Source organism: Papilio machaon, chromosome 12, assembly GCF_912999745.1.
Source record: "Papilio machaon chromosome 12, ilPapMach1.1, whole genome shotgun sequence".
NCBI classification, from domain to species: Eukaryota; Metazoa; Arthropoda; class Insecta; order Lepidoptera; family Papilionidae; genus Papilio; species Papilio machaon.
In genome coordinates, this window is record NC_059997.1 from 3,824,643 (window position 1) to 3,849,434 (window position 24,792).

The 24,792-nt window shown below is 33.4% G+C and overlaps 1 protein-coding gene and 1 non-coding gene across 2 annotated transcripts in view; both read left to right on the forward strand.

Annotated features, from left to right (window-relative positions):
- Positions 1–1,187: 1,187 nt before the first annotated feature.
- Trnal-caa lies at positions 1,188–1,300 on the forward strand. The gene is made up of 2 exons: positions 1,188–1,225; positions 1,256–1,300. It is a non-coding gene; the product is annotated as a tRNA-Leu (tRNA).
- Positions 1,301–11,096: 9,796 nt separating this feature from the next.
- Positions 11,097–24,792, forward strand: part of LOC106711675 (ADP-ribosylation factor-like protein 4C) — a 41,208-nt gene continuing 27,512 nt past the window's right edge. The window contains exon 1 of the mRNA XM_014504052.2: positions 11,097–11,622. The gene's annotated coding sequence lies outside the window, so the exon portion shown is untranslated. The remainder of the gene's footprint in view (positions 11,623–24,792) is intronic.

Below are 24,792 nucleotides of genomic sequence, written 5' to 3' on the forward strand. Positions count from 1 at the left end.
GCATAAACAGGGCAAAAAATTGCACTTTTGAGTAAACAAAAATGTACTTTAAACTTTCATGAAAGTGACATCTTTTATCAAAAATAGACAAATTTAATTAAAAGCAAAAAACATACAAAGATAAAAGCTATAAATTAAGAAAGATACGCATAGGGGCAGCAGTCACTTTTCAGCGATTTCAGGAGCCTGCTCTCTAGTTCCATACCAGATTCTACAAAAAGTACTTGTATGGAAAGTCTTATCTGATTAATACATAAAAATCGCAATAAGTAAGTTTAAACAAGCTACCTTGAACTTAATATACTATAATATTAAAAAGAAAACCTACAAGTAACGCATTTTGAGTGTGCTCATTCTCATGAGCACACAAACGGACAGTCGGAGCGTGATGAAATGGCAACCATTATCTCTACAACAATAGAAGTTGACTACGCAATACGCAACTATGATGATAACGTACCACCTACTTTAAGAAGGTAACGTTTAAGTTATTAGCTTTTACACTTTATTTTAACGTATTTCAAAAAGATTTGACATTTTAAATTGGTCCTAAAGATAAAATTAGACTCCGGATTTTGTTTAAGGGGCCTTGAGGTTCCAGAGGATAAAATTAATTAACTAAACACTAATGAGTAAATAAGAACACAAAACGTGATCTCTATTTTGAAACACAGAATGTCGAGTAAAATATTTGCGACAAAAACATAAATTAGAACATAGAGTACAGTTTATATTGTACTAGATAAAGATACTTCCGACTAAAAGTAGGACATCATATATGTCACAAACATGGAATGATGATCAAACACTTTTATGTGAAATGAAAATACATATTTTTAATGTAAAAGGGAAGCAGCAGCTAAGCGGTTCACCTGATCTTAAAATCGTACACAAACATTTGAATAGTTGGAGAAGTTATAAGCAAGATTCATATATGACCCGAAAAGCAGCGTTGGAAAAACTTTTGGTCCTAACTAACCTAACCTACCGCAAACGATTTTTAAATGCTATAAACCTCGTACCACTACTTTAAATAGATCAACACATGACTTTCTTATTTAATAACACAATAGGCCTTTTGATACGCCTAATTTATGTATGACAAATTTTACATTTCTGTTGCTGTTTGTACATCTCTTGTCAAGTTAAATAAAGCACGATAACAATAATTGCTGATGAGCATCACAGTCAGGATGGCCGAGCGGTCTAAGGCGCCAGACTCAAGGCAACTTGCCCGTGCAGCACGGGTTGGGCGTTCTGGTCCTCTCTGAGGGCGTGGGTTCGAATCCCACTTCTGACAAACTTTTTACAAAGTCTTCCATTTTACCGCTTACATAAATGTTAAGTAAATTTTGTGATTAGTCTATACAAATTAATATAATTGATGTGTTTGTATGTAATATGAAGAAGAAAATCGTATTTCGTATACGTGGTGCATTTGCATTGCTGATAATGATAAAAAAAATTGTCTGTCTTTCTGCACGGCCACGTTTATTCCGGGTAACTCCGGAACAGCTGGACCGATTTTGACGGGGTTTTCACAGGAAGGCAGCTGGGCATATTATAGGCTGTTCTTTTTTAATTGGTCTAGAAATGCCCTAGAATTTATATATTTTGTACTTGTCCACAAAAGAATTTAAAATAGTAATTCTAGCTTAACTTTAAATGTTTCGTTGGCTGTAAATAATTTACAAGTTTAATGAAATGAAAATGAAAATATTACAGTTAAACTGCAGCAAAATCCTTCTTTAAACGAATAAGGACAAAGAGGGTAAAACCGGAAGACACTTGAATGTAAAAGTTGCGCCAGAGGGAAGTCGCGGGGCGCGGTTTACGGCCCAATTGCCACGAACCTGGTCGCTAAAGGACCCTCCACACTGCGGCAGGCGGTCGTTGCCACGGAGTTCCGCACAATACTCCTACTGTCCTAATTTTACAAAAAAAAATAACACTGAATTCATTCGAGACAACGGGAACAAGATTTGGATTAGATAGGTTGAATCTACAAATATAAATTTAGTTGGTAAAATAAACTGTGAAGAAGTTAATCGTATTTTTATTACTATTAAAATTACCTAGCACACGACAAACAAGATTGACACAGAAACTCAATTTTTTAACTGAAATACGGATTATATTTTATAGTCTAAAAGGGATAAAATTGATATCTTGTTCTTCTTGATGTACTTCTCCGATTATCAACGTTACAAGTTTATAATTATGTAATTCGAGTTGCCGAAATCAAAACGATACTCACTCAACATTGTTAGTTAAATATCTCAGGCTTCTACCACGGTTTTGATGGAAATTAACAAATATCGTTTGTACAAATACTTGAAGCGTATTCTGCCTTTTATATGTACCTTTGAAGGTTTGCGGTTTAAACGTGTCTCATCTTCCCCGCTCTCGAGTGTGAACGCTTCTAAAAGACGCCTCTATAAAATGTACGATGCCAGCTAATTATTTCTATTAAAGCTACTTGAGCGATAAATTTTGCGTCTAATGAAACTCTAAAAATTTCATATAACAAGCAAATAAAGTAAATATTATTTAACGATATTTCTTATGATTTATGACAGAACATTTTTATTTCCTTATTGCGGTGGAGAAATCACATTTTAATGAGTGAAATGCTATACTAAGCATTTCAAACTTACAGTTTCTTCATTAGAAATAATAAAACATTTTTGTCTTTATAAGAACAAAAATTTAAGTATGAACAATTTCACTTTTTTGATAAACACAAAATTTTTAAAAATATTAAGATAAACTCTTTGGTTTAATTCTAATCAACTTTTTCTCTCCGATAGATATTGAATATAATAAACAATATATAGGTACTCGACGTAATGAATTTGTAACCGCCTCCTATGTGACTGTCTGGAGCATCATTGTCCCAAGATCAATACAACTGTCTATCCTCAGTTTCTAAGAGCGTGGGACGAGTGTAAGTAATGCCCTAAAATAAGGCCAATTTACTTAAATTCGAGAAAAAAGTTAAAAAAAAAGTCAAAGCTATGTACATATTTGCATTTTGTTTGTCACATATATGTCGTCTTATAATTTGGGAAGGAATCATTAAGTTATTAGCTTTTTATCATTTTAATATAGCTAATTTTATTAGATCTATATCCTATAGCTATGGTGTAGTGGTATTTTACTGCTATATGCTCTAAAAGCTTTTACTCGTAGGGCAATAAAGTGCGTTACTGCCGCGTAGAATGCAGCGCGGTCGCCATGGCCTATATTTGGGTGCTTTCCTCTTCATTTATTAAGTTATTACTTCCTCCAACGTAGTGTCAGTGTACGCTGTATAACTAAATTAAATATCCTGCACTCTACACGAGGATAATGAAAGCGTTGAACGAATAATGTAAGTGTTAATCACGTGGTAAGTGGTAAGCTTACAACTACTTCCTAAAAAACGAAAGATATTATTATATTCTAGTATTTCAAGCTGTCGCTCTAATTAAAAAAATAAGTACCTTATGCATTATACCAGAGTGTAATCAGTCACTATTCCAAATTCCATTCAGATTGCATAACCGATTTTGGAGTAACATGTTAGTAAACATATTATACATCCATCCAAACTTTCACATTGATAAATTTAATTTTATTCTAGTTTCTAATGTAATTTGAACACAGTTATAACAGCTTTACCATACTTCATGACAAAACTACTATGTATTATCAACTACTATATTAATAACATTTGCAGTCTGTATAAGGATTCAAATTATTTCCCGCCATCTGTCATTACAACTGGCAACACTGGCCGCGCGTGCTTTAATGGAATGGACGCCTATTGTCTTCGCAGCTGCCGTTTTTTGCGCAAGCTTAATATCTTCTTAATTATCTAAGGGCATCTGCTTTCATCTTATACGGTCATAAGACACGAGGCAACTTCAATAATATGTATAGTATATATATGTATGTATAGTCAAGTAACGCTACTATTGTTATGTATACAATAAAGTTAATTTGGTAACAAAAGTAAGTTATTTTGCAAGAGTACATGTTTTATAACAACACATCAATACAATGTATTTATTACTAGCTTTCCGATCGTGCGGAATAAAACAAAACTTAATTAATAGCCTATATGTTCTTCCAGACTATGTTATAAATCTATGCCAAATTTCAGCAAGATCCGTTTAGCCGTTCTGGGGATACCCTCAAACAAACATCTATCCGTCCATGTAAAAATTCGCAAATATAATATAATATTAGTAAGGTTATAAATCTAATTTCCTGTCACAATAATGTATACCTATTTAAAAAAGATGGCATAAATTCCCTTCAAATCCATAGCAAAAAATATTCTTAATCCATTTTCTATTTTGTTTGAGTTAAAAATCGTTAAAGTATCTTTCGTAGACCGTAAATAACTTTACGTCTGCGACCTCGAACTTTAACCATTCGCCCTTATCTCTCTTAAGTCTAGAGTTCGTTTCACACGGGAGCAAAATGTAAAAATCCTTCACGTGAAAGCTTATTGCCACAAGCATAGACTTCTCTACCACTCTTAAAGATGAAAAGATGTCTTTCATGGGTAAAAAAGCGAAACAAGATACATATTTATTTTGCATACAAAATGAAACTCATATTAGTAAAGCAAAATTGTACATTATATTTTATATTATTGAAACATTTTACACGTAATTGTATCTCTACGTTACACATTTCTAAAATAAAAAGGAGATTTAGCCAGAAAAAACGCAGTCTTGTAGACATACAATTTTTTTTAAATTGTTATTTTGTTATCAACGATGTAATCATACGAGTGTCCGAAATATGATATTTTTTGGATATTACAAACAGACACGCCAAATTTATTTATATGTAAAGATAGGAGGGAACAGGCATTGACAAATAACCTCGCTTGAGACTGAACGAGAATGACGTCTTTATTCACTTAGCAATTTGCTGCAAGAAATGAGAGACTTTGAAGAAAAAAAGGAGTTCTTTGTGTTACCTTTACATAAAATGTCTTCTTAGAAAATTGCATATAAAAGTACAAAAACTATAATTATTTTTCTTTACATTGTTCTACATGATGAAAACATACTACGAAGACCTAATTTCATTGAAAAAATCTTCGAATAAAGACAAAATGTGCAAAGCACTCGAAGTAAGCAACAACTTTAAAACGTCTTCGGAACTTGCAACAAAAGTAGCAAAGCTTTTGTACGCGTTGTGCGAGGATAGAACATGTCTTGAATCCATACGTCGAAAGACAAAGAAAAACTTCAGAGCGTATCTTTACAACACATTCTATGGTAAAACAAAGAAAGCGTAAAAATAACATTTTCTTAGGAAAAATAATGTGAAATAATGAAACCTTAATTCACTTTAATTGACCCATCAGATCAAAAAAGTGATGCTTTTCGGTTGAACCAAAACAAATACAAGTAAATAGCATAAACAAGTGACATAATGTTTTTAATTTAGGTGCTGATTGTATCAACCAGTGGTTATAAACAATAACAGAAAACAAAGAACGAAGTCAAGTAACGCTACTATTGTTATATTTATTATTGATTGAATTTTTGACTCTTTGTTAGAACACAAATGTTTTGGAAACTCTTTAAAACATTTATAGCTACAATTCAAAGACTACTACTACATGACTTCTGCTTAGGGCAAGCATATAATACTTTAAAATTATCTTTTTTTTAACTTTCTACATCAGTAGGAGAATTTGCCATCTATCTATTTATCTCCAGAACGGACCATCGGATCTCAATTAAATTTGGCATAGATGTAGATCAGAGTATAGAAGAACACATAGACTATTTGGTTTTTTTTTAATTCCGAATACTGCCGACAGATAGTCAAACATAAACTTCAACTGAAATGGTTATCAAACTTTGGTGAGCAACATATTACATTTATCTTATAAGAAAATTCAAATGAACCAAAATGGTTTACAATTAAATATGTCCATCTAGGTATTATTATTAGTACTCGATATTAGTAGAATGTAATTAATTTCTACTACCATATGTGGGGTGAAATGGATAGGAGTTGCCTAGGCGACTAGCATCAAAACAAAGGGCTGTTTAAAGAGAGTCAAGAATATCTTTTAAATAACTAATGTACAACCATTACTACACCTGCTTACTAATTTTTTTTAAACAGTGCTACGCGTGTTAAAATGTCATATTATGTTTTGTTGACATTACTTACAACAAACTGACAAAACAAATAAAATCACAAGCAATAAAGCTTGTAAATGAAATAGACCCGTAACGTTAATTAAACAGAACAGGCGCCTCTGAACTCATTTAGTTTTTATAGCCTTGTTGACTCTAACATAAACAAAAGACATAGCACAAATTGTGTTTGCTTGGCAAATTTTGGGCGGACCTAAACAAACATATTAGTGTTTGACGCGACACTATTATCTGGGACAGTGGCTTGATAGAACAAAGCAGTAGCACAATACAAAGTTTCGTGTTATATTTTCATGTTTTCAAGTAAAATCTTAATAATATTATAAATGCAAAAGTTTAGATGGATGGATGTTTGTTTGAAAGTATCTCCGGAACGGCTCAACGGATCTTGAAGGAATTTGGCTCAGATGTAGAACATAGTCTGGAAGAACACATAGAATTCGTTTTAAGTTTTTTTGTTAATTCCGCGCAGACGGAGTGGCGGGTGACAACTAGTTAAATGTAAAAGTTATAATAAATCCCATTGTTATCTGTCGTTCCTTCGTTGTTCTTGTTGTGTCTTGTTGTCTCTGAGTGTTATAACAATTATCGATAGGGATCTGGTAACTACTAAAAATTGTTATACTTTTCGCACTAACAATTCAAAAAAGTCTTGGAAATTTAGAACTTTTTCAGATTTTATATTCGTTAACTGCTTTTAATGTCAAGAGTAATTATGAACATTTAAGTTTGAAACAAGTGAGTCGCAGAAGGACTTATGAGGTGCAATTATTAAATTCCCGGAGCAGACAGGTAGACGTTTTGAGGACGGTCATTACTCCCTACTAATTTTCTGTAGAATTTATACTTAATGTTATGCAAGATAATAAGAATCATAATATCTCAGTTCTGACGTTTTATCACATTGTTACGTGTAGTGCATTAAATCAATACATGAACTCATCAATTAATTTTGTAAGGGTTATAAAAGTGTACTTATACGGTTAAGCTTGAACAGTATTGGTAGCTTCGTATATGACGATAGGACGTTGACATATTTTGTCAAGTTGCTATGGGGTGCGACCCCCGCGAATGTATAATGTAGACTAACGATTAAATGGTTTACCTCCCCTCGCTATATTTATTGGCTTTTAATGGCTTCCAACGATACCCTGGTGTAAAATTAGCGCGGTAATTAATAAAAATCACAGATAGAATACGAAGAACTGATTTTCTTGAATAGATTGATATGTTTGTTATCATTATCTGCCGATATCAGTCTGCGGCTCCTCAAAAATCACATAAAGCAAACAATTTTAAAAATATTTAACTCTAACTGTTTGTCGCAGTACACCTAGACCTAGAAATTTAGTATCGAAAATATTGTAACAAATCAAAATTATAAAGGATAAGTATGCATAAAATAATAATATGTAGTGCTTGAAGTAAAGGTCTATAAGCAATTAATCTGTTGATCTTTAATTTGAGGCTAACTCGTAACAAACATGACATCCGGATGTTAACGCTTCACGGCACTCGTTCTGTGACCTACACGAAATAAAATCCGTAAAATTAATGTCATTCAACACCAATGAATGAAAATGAAAAATGAAAATGATTTATTGGCTTAACAATACATTGTACAAAGTTAAACTAGTGTGTCTAATGAATCAATCATCAGCAACATCTTATTTCAACAAGGCTAATTCCAATACAAAATAGAACAATGCGTCCGGTGATACTATCATGTGTTTATGTAATTTATCAACGTCTCATTTTTATTTAACATCGCTACTTGGAGTGTTAAGACGAAAGAGAGTTATTCATCAATGTCAGTCGATGCGTCGACGTTACGTTCTCACAGATAAAATAAAGCAATGCCTCAACTGAACGATTATAGGACATTTTTCAATGACCAAGACAAGTAGAACTCTCCTAATCCAAACATATAAAAAGTATACTCTAAGAAACTCCCGTAGTCTAAACGGATAATCAGAAATTATATAATTCCGTAATATTTATACTTAACCAATGCGAAAATCTTAAACTTTTAACAAAATGAAATAAAAATTAAATAAAACTAAGATAACTGAAGGCTGTAATGATGATACAACATTGTTAACTTTAATAAAATCTCATTTAAAACGTGTTTAACATTTAATTTCAACTTTCAATGTTAACGTAAATATAAATGTCTTCGATTCAGAGAACAATTTTACTGTAATGTAAGAAATGTCCTTACTTCAACTAATTATTATGAAATTCTTTTTTCAAGACCTTCACGGCTAATGGAAGAATTTTTTTAAAACCATGTTTTCTTACTTTTAGAAATACACAAGGTTATGTCGAAGGTCAAGAATATACTAAATATAAAACAAATATCAAAAATTTATTAGTCATTAGTAAAATTGTCTTTTTCTAAACACGTTTTAAAAGAGGATATACATACGAAGAGAGTGAATTTAGACTATGCAACGGCTGATAGAGATGTATGGCAGAGTAGTATAATACTATGCCGACCCAAGTAGGGACAAGGGTCTGTTGAAAATGAGTGTTTTCTAAACTCTTTTTAACTATCAAGCCAGCTGTCGGGAAAAACAGCCCTTAGTAGTTGCAAATATGTTACTGTAAAGTAAGCCGATGGCCATAAGATCTATACAAGTAGCGAACAGAGGTAGTACTCAATAAATTAGACATACATAGTTTAAAATTAAAACTATATATAAAACAAATTTTTACATCTAAATTTAAACATCAATGAAATACTGAATATTCCAACGCTTTAGAAATGAAATTCTTAGTTTTCATCGCTGTCAGCGGAGAGATATCGTGGCACGTTATTAAATTTCCAGCTAAAATTGCTTTACAGTTGTTCGAAATAGATTGGAAAGTTCTCATCGTTATTAGATCTTACGTTTAACCATTTGTTAATGTTTTCGATGAACGTTCCATTTATATAATACGGATTAAAATTCACGCCTGATGCCACTAAGCATTATTACTCGTAATTATATTGATGTTGATAATTTACTAGCGCGTGTGAATACCGTCTGGGCCGGACTGTCGCCATTGTTAACGGCTTATTGAAATCCAATTAGTAGCGGCGTGGTTTATTCTTCTATGTTTATTTGGTCAACAAACACGGTCAATATGGTGACAGTTTTGGTGGCAAGGCCAAATTAGATAAATAAATTATTAAATACAAACGACAGTCAAGCTTAAGTTAAGTCAGCTTGACTTTTTTTATATATCATAAGGTGGCAAACGAGCAAACGGCCACCTGTATTCGCCGCAATAGCGAGGCGACCGTTGCCCACAGACATCCGCAAATGCAGATGCGTTGCCTACCTTTAATCAACGGAGAAGGGGACGAACAGAAAGAAGATATTTCTCCTTCCTATGCGTCCTCTGTTCCACCAAATCCACTTCTAATTCTAATAGGAAAAGGGTGGGAAGGGAAAGACGACTAAAATTTGGCCTCCGGTACCACACTCATCAGACGAAACGCGGAATTGCTTCCACTTCACGCCTGCCTTCTGTGTGGTCGTGGTATTGCACCATGGCTAGTGATAATTTGGTATTTTTGTGTAAAATAATAATTTCAACATTAAATATCAAATATATTTAATGTTGAAATTAGTATTTTAAATACAGAAATTACCTATCTAATATTTATTATTTACTTATAAACGTTTTTAAGTTCATAGCTACCATATTAAATATATGTACTAAATTTCTATTTCGCCAGCTGATGAAGCTCTAAAGAAAAGTTCACAACAATAGATAAAACTTGAAAATAAAACTGCTATAGGGTATGTCAACATAGCAAACACAAGTTTAAGCGAAAGTTATCCTTATGTGGACTAGCCTAAAACATAAACTCAATGTAGGCTATGCTTTACAATTTGTATGTATGTATGTTGTATGATCGTATGTTATCAGAGCTCGGAGCAGGCAGTGCTTGGAACGAAAACTTATTGTTGTGGCTCCCCTGACACCCTTAACGACAACAAATATGTGATAACATTTCACACAAGACCTATACAAGTGCTGTTGCTAATTTTATGACTGTTTAGATATTATTATTGATAGTCTAGACTTACAATCTTCTAATATATAAAATTCTCGTGTCACGGGGTTCGAACTCGAACTCTTCCGAAACGGCTTGACCGATTCTCATGAAATTTTGTGAGCATATTCAGTAGGTCTGAGAATTGGCCAACATCTATTTTTCATAACACCCCCCCCCCCATTTAGTTTTTTTTTAACTGCGCGCGGACGGAGTCGCGGGCGACAGCTAGTAATGTAATAAAAACGAATTATTGTATAAAGATAGACAGACATATTATGTACGCTATGGATAGGTATGGTATGGTAAATTACATTAATCTATGAAGCCTAATTTTTATTGCGTTTAATAGCCATTTAGCGAATAAATTACTACAACTACTATACAAATACTCAAACGACGTACCAATTGTAGATTATACAAGTACCTAATTACAAAACGTTTTTAATTGCCCCCTTAAAACAGTCTAGCTTTACCTCTGATGAAACTGTCTAGGAGACAAGATGTATAATTGTACCAACAATAACTACGGGATGTCGGGGGTGAAATGTTGACGTGAATAAATAATATTCACATCTAGGATTCACCATTTATTAGTTTAATCGTTTTTTTTGTGCCTTGACAACGAAAAAATGTTTGTTCTACGTATTTTTATGTACGCACTGTGTTTTTAACTAGCAGTAACGAGCGTATGATAATTTCAACACACTATACGTAATTACAAGTAGGTGCAAGTGGTATATGCAGATGCGTAAAATACACGCGATGCAAAATGAAACCGTCTTTACGTAGAAGTTTTTAATCACCATCGAGTTACCTCGCTCTGTTACTCGCAGACGCCGAATCTGGCAACAAGCGACTGCATCCGAACGACAAAACGACCCGAGCCCGCCGGCGCGTTCGGGTTCGGCGCTCGACGCTTGTCGCGTCGTCTGATCGCTCCGTCATTCAGTCCGGAGGTGTCCGCGGGCGGGGCGGCACGTGCGGTGCGCGCCTCGCATCTGTATTGTTTTGGCTCATCTAACCATTGTTTAATTCCATCCGACTAGAATCGATACGACATTGATGCAGACTGCACGGCCTACGTTACTGCATTATCTAATATTTTAATTGCGTAACATAGAGACATTAATATGTTATGTGCTAGAACGAATAAATGAAGACGTGATTTATTGACAAGTGAAACTTTCGATCGTTCATTTGTTGGATGTACCGTTTGTGTTTTGTCACTGGACCAAACAAACGTGCAAGTGATCTTTGTTGTAAAGGGAAGCATGCAAATCAATAATCGAGTGGATACCCAGCTGCGAGCCACCGAGAGCTCGTACTGTGAGGTTTATTACACGGTTGCATATTGATTGGATCTCTGGCGGGATCACTGGAAATTCAACATAGGTAAGAAATACACACAATTTGAAATGACTTTTTTAACTATGTATTAAATTGCAGCTAAATTATACTGACCATTTATTAAAATTCTATGGCATTGGACTCTATTCGCGCGGAATTTATAAAAAACATAATTAGTAACCTATGTATTCTTCCAGACTATGTTCTATATCTTTGCAAAATCTCATAAGGATCCGTTGAGCCGTTCTGCAGATTCCTTCTAACAAATACCCATCCAAACATTCGCATTTATACAATGTTATTATGATGAATTTGTAACGTGAAATTAAAAGTGAACATAAAAAGCGAATTCATTTTTAATTAAGTTTTTACAGTCACAAAGCGCCCCAGCGTACTTGTATCCATCAACCAACGCTCGTTTCACAGTTTTTGCAACACAAAACCTACATGATTTTAAAATTAAAATAGGTTGGTGCAATTTGCATAAAGGTACAATTTTACATTCTACAATTGTGATAAAACATAAACAGTAAAGATGTATAAAATAAAACAGACTCGTTTTATTTTTATCCAAACAAAAACATAGGAACAGAAATTTATTTCTATCAAATGAGAATATTAAATATACATAGCATGCAGTGCGCCATGCAGAAAAAAAAACAGTCACATGCGTTAACAATGCTGTCAGTTTCCACTTTCATATAAATTTTCTCCACTCGAAGAGCGCCACTTCACATGCGTTTAATACCGTGATCATTGAAACAGAATAAAACATAAATAGACGTTGATGTATGAAACATATTGTATAATACATTATCATAACTCTTCATAAATATTTTCTCAAGAACAATAACTACAAGCATCACTTTAGGTAAATATTTGTCGAGAATGCTTACGCTTATTCGATATCAACTATGATTACTGTTCTGAGTTGACAGAAATGAATTGTTTAGACCATCGAGACACGACATGACTCCATTTACTGCCCTTCTTCTTTATCTTGAGATCTATGTTGCCTAAAAGACATAAAGGACACTCCCGCTGATGGGCGACATCCCGGTACTTTCTTTTTTAAAAACTAATGCTCGCCCACGACTTCATCAGCGCAGAATAAAAAAAGTAACCTAAAATATGCCCGGGTGCATCAGCTACCTTCCCGTAAAAGTAACGTCAAAATCAGTACAGCCGTTCCGGAGATTACCCGGAACAAAATCGGCCTTGCGGACAGACAGAAAGACAAAAATTAAAAAAAAATGATTTTTCGTTTCGTAACGCAAATAATCACGTGTACAAAATATGATCTTTTTATATTGATATGTTACATGACACTTAATTTTTTTTAATATTTGAAGATTATTACGGTTTAACGTTAAATTCTCAACTCAATTTTTATACTAGCATATGTTTTTCTATTGTGCTTAATGAAAGTAAAAACTACACTAAATATTGAGGGTGTTCAGAGCACCATAGACATTATTCTAAATATGATATCTATTGACAACGTAAATAAAATTATCAAGTCCAATATCAAATTTGATCTCACACAAGTCGTAAGCCACAAGCACGGAGTGGCTACAAATTGTTGGTTTATATCGGGCGATGACACATACGAATGTCGTGATGGTTTATTATTGCGTCGGACGAAACTCTTATTCGAAGAAGTAACCGCGACAACAAACCTTGATTTTTAAAGCTTGACCACTAATAACTAGTGATGCAACGGAAGTGTCTTACCGGAACCAGAAACGGAAACAGATGTCAAAAATAAATTTTAGCAGAAACGGAAACGGAAACGGATGCGGAAACAGAAGTGTAAATATGTAATAATAAAAAACATATTTACAAAAATATTTTTTTCGGTAAAAACAGTTTGTATTCGTTTTTAATTTATTAAGGCATTGGATATCGGTGTCCTTTAGCCTTCAATGTATGTATTTTTACTGCGCTGCAATAAGTTAAAATACGCGTTTTTTTTAATTTATTTTCAGGAAACAAAATTACACTATTTACAAATTAAAGTTCGCCAAACCACTCGTGTTGACAAACGACAAATATATTTCTAACTATATAATGATGATGATATATTACATGGTTATCACTTATTCAAAAGTACATTTAATAACTCGTAAGTATGAAATAGTCACATTTTGCCAGTTGTCAAATTTTTTATGGACAACAAATAGACAGTTTACTCCAGGAAGAGAAACTGATTGTTTCAAACAGCAGCAGAAAATATTACGCGCTTAAATTCACAAAATAGTACGTAAACAAACAAATGCGACAAGTGCCGAAAGGCCGCGCACGGACTGCGCGTCTCTCGCCGCGCATTTGGACCTTTCAGCCGTCGTAAAGTTCCGTTTTATCTCCGTTATAAAAGTTGCGGAAACAGAAGCAGAAACGGATGTTGAAAAGCACGCGGAACTTCCGCACTTGCGGAAACGGAAACAGACATCCGTTGCATCACTACTAATAACCAATCTAATTATTAATCCTACCAACGCAACGTACCAATATTTGAACACAGTTTTCAATCTGATTCATCTTAATTGCTTAATAATTTGTTTGGTAATATTCGCGATGTGTACAGATTGATTTTACTGTGAGATTCCACTGCCCATACATATTGTTGTGTCTATTTTGGGAAAGAGAACGTAAGTCGTGGCAATACATTTATACTGCTCCATGTAAATCGACTTCAAATTGTTGTCTCTACCTATCCAAATGTTACATCACTACAACAATCATAGCGTATACCTAAAACAGCATTTTTATACAAACAACACTAGTATTCAATTCAATTTGTCTGAGGTCATTCCTATTGTTTAGAATTGGATTAATAGCGTTAATAATGTAGTGGGTACGAATAAGCATTCTTATAGACATCGCCCGCCTACCTGCCCGACCTTAAGAATAAGATTTAGTTACATCTCAAACAATGGAACTGGAATCAAGGTTTACTGCGTAGTTTGACGGCATTGTGATATGAAAATCATGAAACCCTCTGGAGACACATAAATAACTAAATAGAAACTAATATAAGTATTTCGTATGTAAAATTATTGAATTACTATGTAAAATATCAGTCTAGTTTATCCAGATGTTACGTTCTATTTCTCCAATTTAGTTTAATGTAATGTAAAATGGGTGAAATCTTAAAGCGCAGTTGTAAAGCACGCCTAACCGCAAAGAGGGAAGGCAACCAGTTTCGCCAGGTGGGTCGAATCTTGCACACTATACTCCTGTCTTTTTATGCGGGCTTAAATTTTCCCTAAGTGGAATTGGATCGTAAGAACACGTTAACAGATAAATATGATGAATAAGTATTAGGTTTTCTGTCTTTTTTAGGATTCAAATATAAAACTGTGTATAGTGGCTGTATCAAGGCCAATATTGGTACAACAATGAAGATGTTTGACGAGAAAAAAGTATGTGCAAAAACTTTGCATCCACATAGGTACTATGTTAAATAATATTCTTCGAACATTATCAAACTATGTTATACGGACGTAACATAGGCTATATTATCTAGTTATGAGTAACATTAAATAATTTTTCTAAAGCTGAGAAATAATGTCATGAGTCACTTGTTATACCAATCTCATCTAAGAATCAAAATAACATATATTTCTACGAAATATTATGAGAAAAGAAAGTGAAATTTGCTAGCGATCTTTTATGTTTTATAATTAAAGCATTTTCTATTGTGTAAACTGGGTTTAATAGAAAGGTATAATATGATCCATTGTCTTACGTTATATTTTATTAATATGTCCAAAAATAAACTACAATAGATTAACAACTTTGATAACAGCTAATTGTGTGTGAGTTTTGAATAATTCTTTAATTTATAGGTTAAAGATAGGACATAGCAAATTTTACAATGACATACATTATCTAGAAATAAAACTCTAATATCCATTTTAATAATGTTCTTAGTAGCTACACTAAATGTATATCGTTTTTCCTCAATCCTTCATGTGTTTTCTTTTAATGAAAAGAATAAGTAAATATACACAAGCTCGCATATTTTTATAATCTTCGCCCGTGCGTTAAAATTTAAACAAGTGGCAGTTGGCAAGACAAACATCGTGAGAACCTTGTACGTCACAGAAACAAGGTCGGACGAAAATTCGCCTATAAATTTAACTTGTTTTCTTTTTTATCTGTAACACAACTTTTTAAACATTTTGTATCAATTTATCAACCAAGGCCAGATTCGTCGGACACTAAGCAATCGTAGACGTAATCGACTGCTATTATAAAATAGACGTAATTTACAATAGAAACGTTTTTTTCTTATTTTTTTTTAACTTAAGTAATAGATACTCCAGAAGCCCTATGGGCCTATAAAAGATGACTAACTTGAAAAAAAAAAGGCAAAGGTTACTTTTTTTTCTTATTTTAAATCTTTAGGTACATAAAATATGGACTGATTCATCCCGTTCGTGATTTGAATCGCTAAAAGTAACTCTGTGGTCGGACATTCCAACGAACCCGATGATTCATCATCCCTTTATCCCTGCACATTTAAAGTTATTGTTTAAAAGGTTAACAACACTGTCATATCTTAAGTAGTTCGAGTCTCAACCTCATGCAGGTAAAAGTGGATTCTAACGAAAGACCTCTTCAACCACATCACCGCAATGAACCTATAGATTTTCGTATCTACTCTATTACCTCTTCAAGTTTGGTTGGTTAAAATATCATGAATTTTTATCAAATCAGTGTATAACTTGTCTTAACTTTTTTCTTTGTTTTATTGAGAGATTCCAGCCCGTAGATAATATCTTGTTATTGTTTTATTACAATATTCAGAATATACATATTCTAAGATTCCATTATCCCTGTATCTCGTCCCCAACATTCCGCGTTGGCTAAAGACTGTCGATGCTATTTGTGGTCGACCGGTCGAAAACCAGTCGAACGTACCGTACTATCCTGAACGTTTTGTTGTAATAAACGTGTACGCCGATGTCCAAGCCTTTTGATATAATTCAATAGAACAGGTTCCTCGCCAAGGACGACTCATCATTTAACTGAATTATTATAATAAATATTGCCAATACGCTTGAACACTTCTTTGTCTAATATCTTACAAGACATGACTGTTAATTTAAAACTTCACCAAGTAATATGATAACTGTCTAAATTTAGAGTTGGTATAAACATTGAGTTTAATGACAAAATATTTGTTTAGATATAATCTGTTAACTACGGATTTATGATTTAAGCAATTCCATAATTTAATATTTGAATTTTGTACAAACACGTACATCAATACATAGTATGATTAATAAATCATTTTCCATGAATTTTTTGTTAAAGAACTTTGAATAAAAGAATCGTAAACAGGAGTTAAATTGTTATTATCATATTACTAAGCATTTATATTACCGACTGTATATTCTAAGACAACTCAGTTACGAATACTGTCAAAGTTTGAGAACAATTTCGTATAACGTTATAAACGTAACTAACGGATATCCTCACGGGTAATGGTAAAAACACACCAAACAAATTATTAACGGTTTTCAGATGTGTGTTTATACGTTAACATAAATTTGTTCAGGTATTTTGCAGTCAATTTGCAAACTGTAATAGACTTTAATATATATTCGTAAGGTAGAAAATCATAGTACCAATTTGATCCACGTTATCACAGTATAGCCGTGAAATATAACGGTTTTTGATACAGAACAGAATTTGTTTGAAAATGTTACTTTAAACTACATATTGAATTACTTGAAGTATCACTCGGGTTGGTTCCAAGCGCCTATGTAGTTGACTAAGTTATTTGCGGCAAAATTCTTTAACTAATGTGGCCGTTAAGGGCAATCCGTTCAATAAGTAAAAATAGACCTCTATTTTACATTTCTAAACGACTTAAATATAGTTTGATCCAGAATATTTTTTGAGTTGCTGTTTATTGAAAGTAAAACCTCTTTTTATTTTTATTATATAATTTCCCAAAATAAACTAATTGATTACATCACTGTTACTGTGCCTCGTCCATTGACTAAGATTATTACAATGTTATTTTCCTGCTCTGTTTATGCGCTTGGTTATTCCCCCAATAAGCAGTGTCGCCCTCGTCATTTGAAATAAGAGCAACAACCATTATTCCATCGTCTTCAAAAGAGTTATTTCAACTGAACAAAAGAAATATGGAACGCCGCAAATACAAGCTTTTACCGTTTACCAACGCAAAATTGGCTCCGTAAGACTCCTTTGACATTCGAGGATTTGCGACTTTACACTTTTTTCTTTTGTTAGATGACTCTTATATTAACAATAACCTGCAAACTCGGCAATATTTTACAATGCTAATATTTTAAATAGACACTTTAAAATAAATTTAAAGAAACATGTGAGTAAAATTTATAAATATTTAATAAAAATACTCTACAGCAGACCCTAAACCAAAAATGACTTTTTTTGCCTTTAAATGCCTTCATGCTATTTCTGTATTATATTAAGACACTATCTACTATTATTACCTATTTATTTGTATTCATATTATATGTATGTTACAGCTAATTCTGCTTTATTTATCTTACTAATATTATAAATGCGAATGTTTAGATGGATGGATGTTTAAAGATATCTCCATAACGGCTAAACGGATCTTACTAAATTTAGTACATAGGCAGGACATAGTCTGGAAGAATATATACGCTACATATTACGTTTTTTTTTTTCAATTCCGCGCGGACGGAGTCGCGGGCGACAGCTAGTTGATCATGATCATGAGTGGTGTATTGACTCGCTCAATTATGTTTATCGCAGTCAATGAACGTTAATAAGCGAATGTAAATTTATTGTAACTTAATACATATGTACGTACTGATTTATTAACTCAATTGGTACAGACGGCACAACAATGTTAATGAAATTTTTCAGTGATTTTTTTTAGGAAAAATTGAATCGCTTACACATCTTTTAGTTATATGTACTTTATTGCGTTTGTAACAGTCATTTAAACCGAAATAAAAAGTTACAGTAATTTTAATCATGTTTAGCACAAAAGAAAGTCTTTTTGTGACTTGAGCTAGGGCAGATGTAAAAGAAACGAGACATGTTTTCCACAAAAGATTTATTTTAGGGACGAGAGTAAAGATAAGTATCAAGTTGTTTCTCCAACCAATTTGATCTCAATGAAATTTAATACGTATTGATTTTCTACGATTAAATAATCGCTTATCCAGTGAATAGTAAGAGGATCGTGGAATGTAAACTAGATTGAATACAGCTCGAAATCCCATCAAGCTTCAGTGTATCTATCAAGCAGGGGCGCTGAATAAGGGTCGCAGCTCCCACTTGACGTTTACTCTATAAATATTTGAGCAACACTTTCCAGTAAAGGACGTGAGTATGACGAACTGGGTGTAACGTCGCCTACGTGCTATGTTAATCAAGTCCACCGGATAAACTTAATTGACATACATTTTACTATTAGGACCTAACTATGAATGTGGCAGAATATGTTTTAGACATTACACAAATAACGATTTTTATAGAAGAAGGTAAACTAATGGAATAGGTTATGAAAAATAGAAAAAAAAATTATCATCAGACTCGCAAATTATGCATTAATTTTTTTTCTTCCAATGATTGCCCTTGTTACAATAAGATAGTGTGCAAAATTGCGCATTAAGCAGTAAATTCACAAAATGCCCGTGACACTATAAAGTACGATGCACTTTGCGGTCTGCGTACAAAATGCTAAGCCGTTATTTCCTTACTGTTTCTTTATGCAAAACTCAAAGTAATAAAAAATGTAGTATGCTACTGAAGTAATGTATCTGAACATTACCGTATGTGGCGTTGCCGAGCCGTAAACGATTACGCAAGCCATTGTCTATGTTTTGATAAAACGAAATCTTTAACTTAAAATCGTGAAACTTTCGCTTATAAGTTTGTGTGTGTGTCGTCATCTAAATATGTGATGGTGATGTGGGGTGACTAGACCATTGTTTGACTTCACACATATTTATGAATTTCTTCGCCGATAAGTGCAAGTTTCGATGTTTTCCTTTGCCGTAAGAACATAAGATTAATTACATACGAAATTCTAAAATCGAAAAACGTATTGGTACGTAGCAGGGATTGAACCTGGACGTATAGATTTCGGTCCAGTGTGATCAAATGCTTAGGTAAAAACTGTGCCTCCGACGCTCTTATACTGTACCCAAATCACAATTAATAATTTTACCAATAGCGATTTTTATGGATAACATTACTCGTGGTGTTTGGCTTTCAGTTTTTAATTTACCGTTGCATGTTTTACTAAAGAATATTGTTCTCGAGGTTTGCGACGCATCTCTAATGTGCTCGTAAACTGTGTCTCTGGCTTTTAATACCATTAAATGTACGAACTTCATGTTTTGTTTTCTAACACAAGTATTTAGTGGTTGAGACATTTTATTCCAGAAACAAAGTTCTTTACTAATAGAAATAAACGTCGTCTAGCTTTATATTCCAGACTGATTTTTGATTCGTGTCTAGGCTGTGAATTAGAGGTCATATTGTTCAGTAAATACGACAAGAACTTTCCCTATATTAAATAACTTTGAGACGCCGTAGTGTCTGCTATAAGAGGGATTCTTTCATTGACGAAATTGACTTATCCAATATCACCCGCTCGATTTCATTTAATACTGTCCGTGCAAATTTATTGATTCTATTTGACCTTTGGACAGATAGTCCGTTCTGTAATTTATTGCTCTATTTGCGACTGAATAGAATTTTTTACACGGATAATTTGAAATGTTGTCTTTTATGTTCCATATAAGGAATTTATCATACACGTAAAAATGTAAATGATGGCTTATAATAATTTACAGAAGATTAAATTGTTATCTTTTAGTATTTGCTATGCAAATATTATAAACGAATATTGTACACAGCTATTCCGAAGTCTTTTATTACATTTATTACTTTATTACTTATTACATTTTATTACTTTTATCACAATCACACACTCATATCGAAATATCTTACCGCCAATATATTTTCTCGGAGGCAGACTCGATTCCAAATAACGCACAATAATATTGCCAGTCTAGACATCGGATTCCAGATCTCTCCCATTTACATTACCTATTTTACTACTTTCTTAGATAAAAACAAGGTCAAACGTAGACTTTGTGTACTACAATATAAAGTTGTTATTTTATTGTTATTTTATTCTTCTTAATTTATACTTTTGTTTTTCTCTTATAGACAAATTGTGAGCCTTATCGTTGGTTTTCGAGACCAAAATCTCGGTTTAAAACATATCGTCATTCCTGTCACTATGTTTGAAAAAATATGTTTTAAATGGAGATTTTGGCCTCAGAAATCAAGGTTAGAGAAATGTCTTCCATACATATATACATGTAATCAGAAAACTATAAATGTAGTAGTTAACTTGCTAGTTTAAATAATCAGTGACCGTTTTATACATAATTTAATTACATTCGTGATTTGTGACTTGCATACAGCAATCAAATAGACGTCTTTATTCGACTGGCATCGTCAACAAAATGAACGGGACAATAAGTGAATGCCCTTATTACTTTTAAAACAGTCTCTCCTGATTAGGCTGCCAGTCACGTCAAATTAGATGGACGTGTAATTAATAAACAGACAAAACTGGCGTGGGACTAGTCGGTCGTTCACTGGTGTAGGCGCAACTCGAATCAGATATAATATGAAGATATGTTATCCTTAAATAGACACATTTAATATAAAGAACATAGTAAAAAAATAAACAAACAATTTAAATAACTGAGTTGACTAAAACGATATATTTTTTTGAAAAAAAAAATCCTTGTATGAAACATTGCTGAGTTGAATGGTTTTGAATCTCATACTGAACGAAAAATACAGGTGAACCTGGATAAGCGACAACTGCATAAGCGAATCATTCTACGAACCTGACAGACCTCCATAAGCGAGAAATTCGGGTTGGAGAGAAAAATATCGCGGTCACTTGGACTCTAGCCTATCCAGGTTCGACTGTAGTCTTAATCCTTTGCATCTAATGCGAATCTAAAAATCCCATCGACCTAACCAAAAAGTATTAAATATTGTTTTAAAATACCAGTTCTAGCTAACAACATTTACTTTGACGATAAGATAAATTCACACTACGGTTATTATTTAAATTAGACATCCGCTAAGAGCAATTATTATTCAACAGTACTCCGGGACTAGCATATATACGTTTTGTGAAAGACGCGACTAGACTCTAATGTCATTCATTTACAATCAAATAAACTTATTGGCTTGCCTTGAAGATATTTAGAAGTATACAACAAAAACTATATGTTACTTTTCTAATAACCTACTGCGTAAGGAAATTAAGAAAGAGCTGAAAAAAATAGAGGTATAATTGTCTCAGCATCTCGCGGGATAATTTTAATTCCCCTGTGGGTTTTAGAGAAGAAATAATTTTGCCGATTTAATTAAAAATAAAGAAAAGATAAATCTTAAAGGAGTTAAAATAAAAAATACTGTTGTCAAGAAACACAACGATAGCATCGATCGTGATAGATATCTTCACTATAAATATTTAAATAAACTTGAAAAGTGTGATAATATCGTCACTGTTATGTCACGATAGTCTCAAACAAAACCGCCTGAAGGTGAAAACGATGGATCACTCCAAAGTAAACAACGTCATTATCAACACATACTTGTGCAATATTGCGCCGATTAACTTACACGCTTTAGACAGATTTTTAATTCAGAAGGATATCTCATACTATTTACATAATAAACCTATACGGCCTGTAACACGCTGACGCGAAAGACGAGAGACGATTAAGCAAAGCAAAGATCAAGCCAAGTTCCGATAAAACGTTCAACAATCCAAGCTACCAGCTACCGAAACTATTGTGAAGCGTACTCTGTGATTAATTTTGGTGTCTCAGAGCGCTACAAGGTCTTTAGCGTTGTTTTTATCACACGCATTAATTCGTGTATCTTATTTTTACTCTTTAGTATTACTGTCTGGAAAAATAGTGTTTTTATTTTTAAACTTGAAACAAGCATACGTCACACTTGTTTCAGTGGATTGCTTGAAAGCGTCAGAAATAAATCTAGCTTTACCTTCCAACGAACTTTCTCGTGTGGGAGATACCACATTAATATAGGATAAGGCGAGTCACGATTTCTCTTAGATTTCCTTATCTAATACATCCTAAACTAGAGAAACTTCGTGTACGTGGGCGAACCACGTAATTTTGGCAATAAAAATGTCAGTCATAGTAGAGTATGATTATGCTTAAAAAAAAAGGTCTATTCTATTATTATTATAAGTATTATTAGAAATACTTACATGCGATCAAACGAAAAGATATAATTCCGATTTTGAAGAATTCGCTAGTATCTCAGGTAGTGACAGTGCCTCCGTATGGCAATCAGTTTTGTATTTTCCAACAATAAGTATAAAATAAAATAACAGTAATAAAAAGTTGATGAATCTAATGGCACAGTTAACAGGTCAATTTTTTGCTATCGATTACATAACTAGAGACTAGATTACTTACTTGAGTTAAAATCTCTTAGAAAATACTCAACAACAATAAGTGACGTGTCATCGATTCCCATCTGGCCGAGGGGTTATTGATCGGAGAGTTTTAAAAGGTTTCGTCGTTCATTGTCTCAAACGACGGGCGCCCGCATTGTAGAGTACTGAACGTGCCCAAGTGGCGGCGGCACATCGTTAATATTGCCGTCTGCCTCCTTACCAGTTCTTCCACAAGGCATGCATTATTAGCAATACAGGTCATATTTCACAACTGCGCTATAACATTTCTTCGATGTGAGACTGGCTTTACAATGTATAAAAGTTGATAATTAGTGTTTTCAAAACACTCCGAGAAGACGAATAGAAGGACATCTCACAAAGAAAAATCGGTCAAGCCCTTTAGGCTACCGGAACTCAATATATAACGAACATACATACAAAAGTTGAGATTATCCTTTCGTTCGGATTGAACCATACAATAACAGCAACTCACAACGCAATTCACAGATTCAGAATACAATAGTATTCGGACAGCTCTCACAGCTAACTGCTGTACCTACTGACGATATCTAAATTCGCCTTGATAGCAGCAATACATAAGAAGTAACAAGCTACAATTTATAACATATTATTAAAAAATGTAATACCTGACCTACAAAATGGTATCCAATTCGAATATTACATAATCGAAGACACTAAGAATAAATCTTGGCATCTAGTCTCACCGCGTCACGTCATAACGCAACACAACGCGACATTCATGAATATTCTTAACGCATAACGCACACGTGCTTTAACCACATTTGGTATTTAAATATAGCTCGGATGTAGTCCTATCCTACATCCTAACTGTAGTGTGATTGGTAAAAATACTCTGGGGAGTAGCCAGTGACATTGAGCTGCCTAAATCTGTACCGAGAAGGGAGGAGATATTTATAATTTCACACCCACTAAACATCGCCATACCACTCGTTGTCATGGACCGGGAATTTTCTATTTGGAGGGTTTACGAGCGTCAACGCGGTCAGGAATTTCAACATTACGTTGTACTGTCAGACGTCGTAGGTTGGGGTGAACGCAAATAACTTGAGAGATAATACAAATCGATAGTTAACAAGAATAAATTAAGATCTAGCGACCGCGAGTCGATTTTCTTTCGGTTTGTAATTTAAAAAAGAAAGAAGCATTAAACGAAAACTCCATGGTACTACATTTGTGAAAATATCTAAAATAAACACGTTACTAACAATAAAATCGTATTTATAGCAACAAATTACTTTGACACGACTTGATATCTTTATTGCCAGTTTGTTATTAGAAATTGTTCTGCAATAACATTGTTTACATTCCATAGAATCACATAATACCGTATGATTACATAGCAATGTTCATGAAGAAATTGTCTCCAACCATTACATCGGTTACACGATAATGGGGCGACGGCACGCGACGTCATTTGTCAATGATATATTAAGTGTATTACATTCCGTATTTCTATGGAATTTCTAACATCTAAATCTCATATTGAACTTAAAAATGTAAATCTAATCCGTCCACTTCAATCACTCTCACAAATCAATTTCAGTCGCGTAGTAAAACATAGATTTTTGATGAAAAGCAATAATTTAACTTCTGCTAAAACTCTAAGAGCCGTAAAATAACCGAATAATTAGTTGGAAAATTATCGATAGTCAAATGTT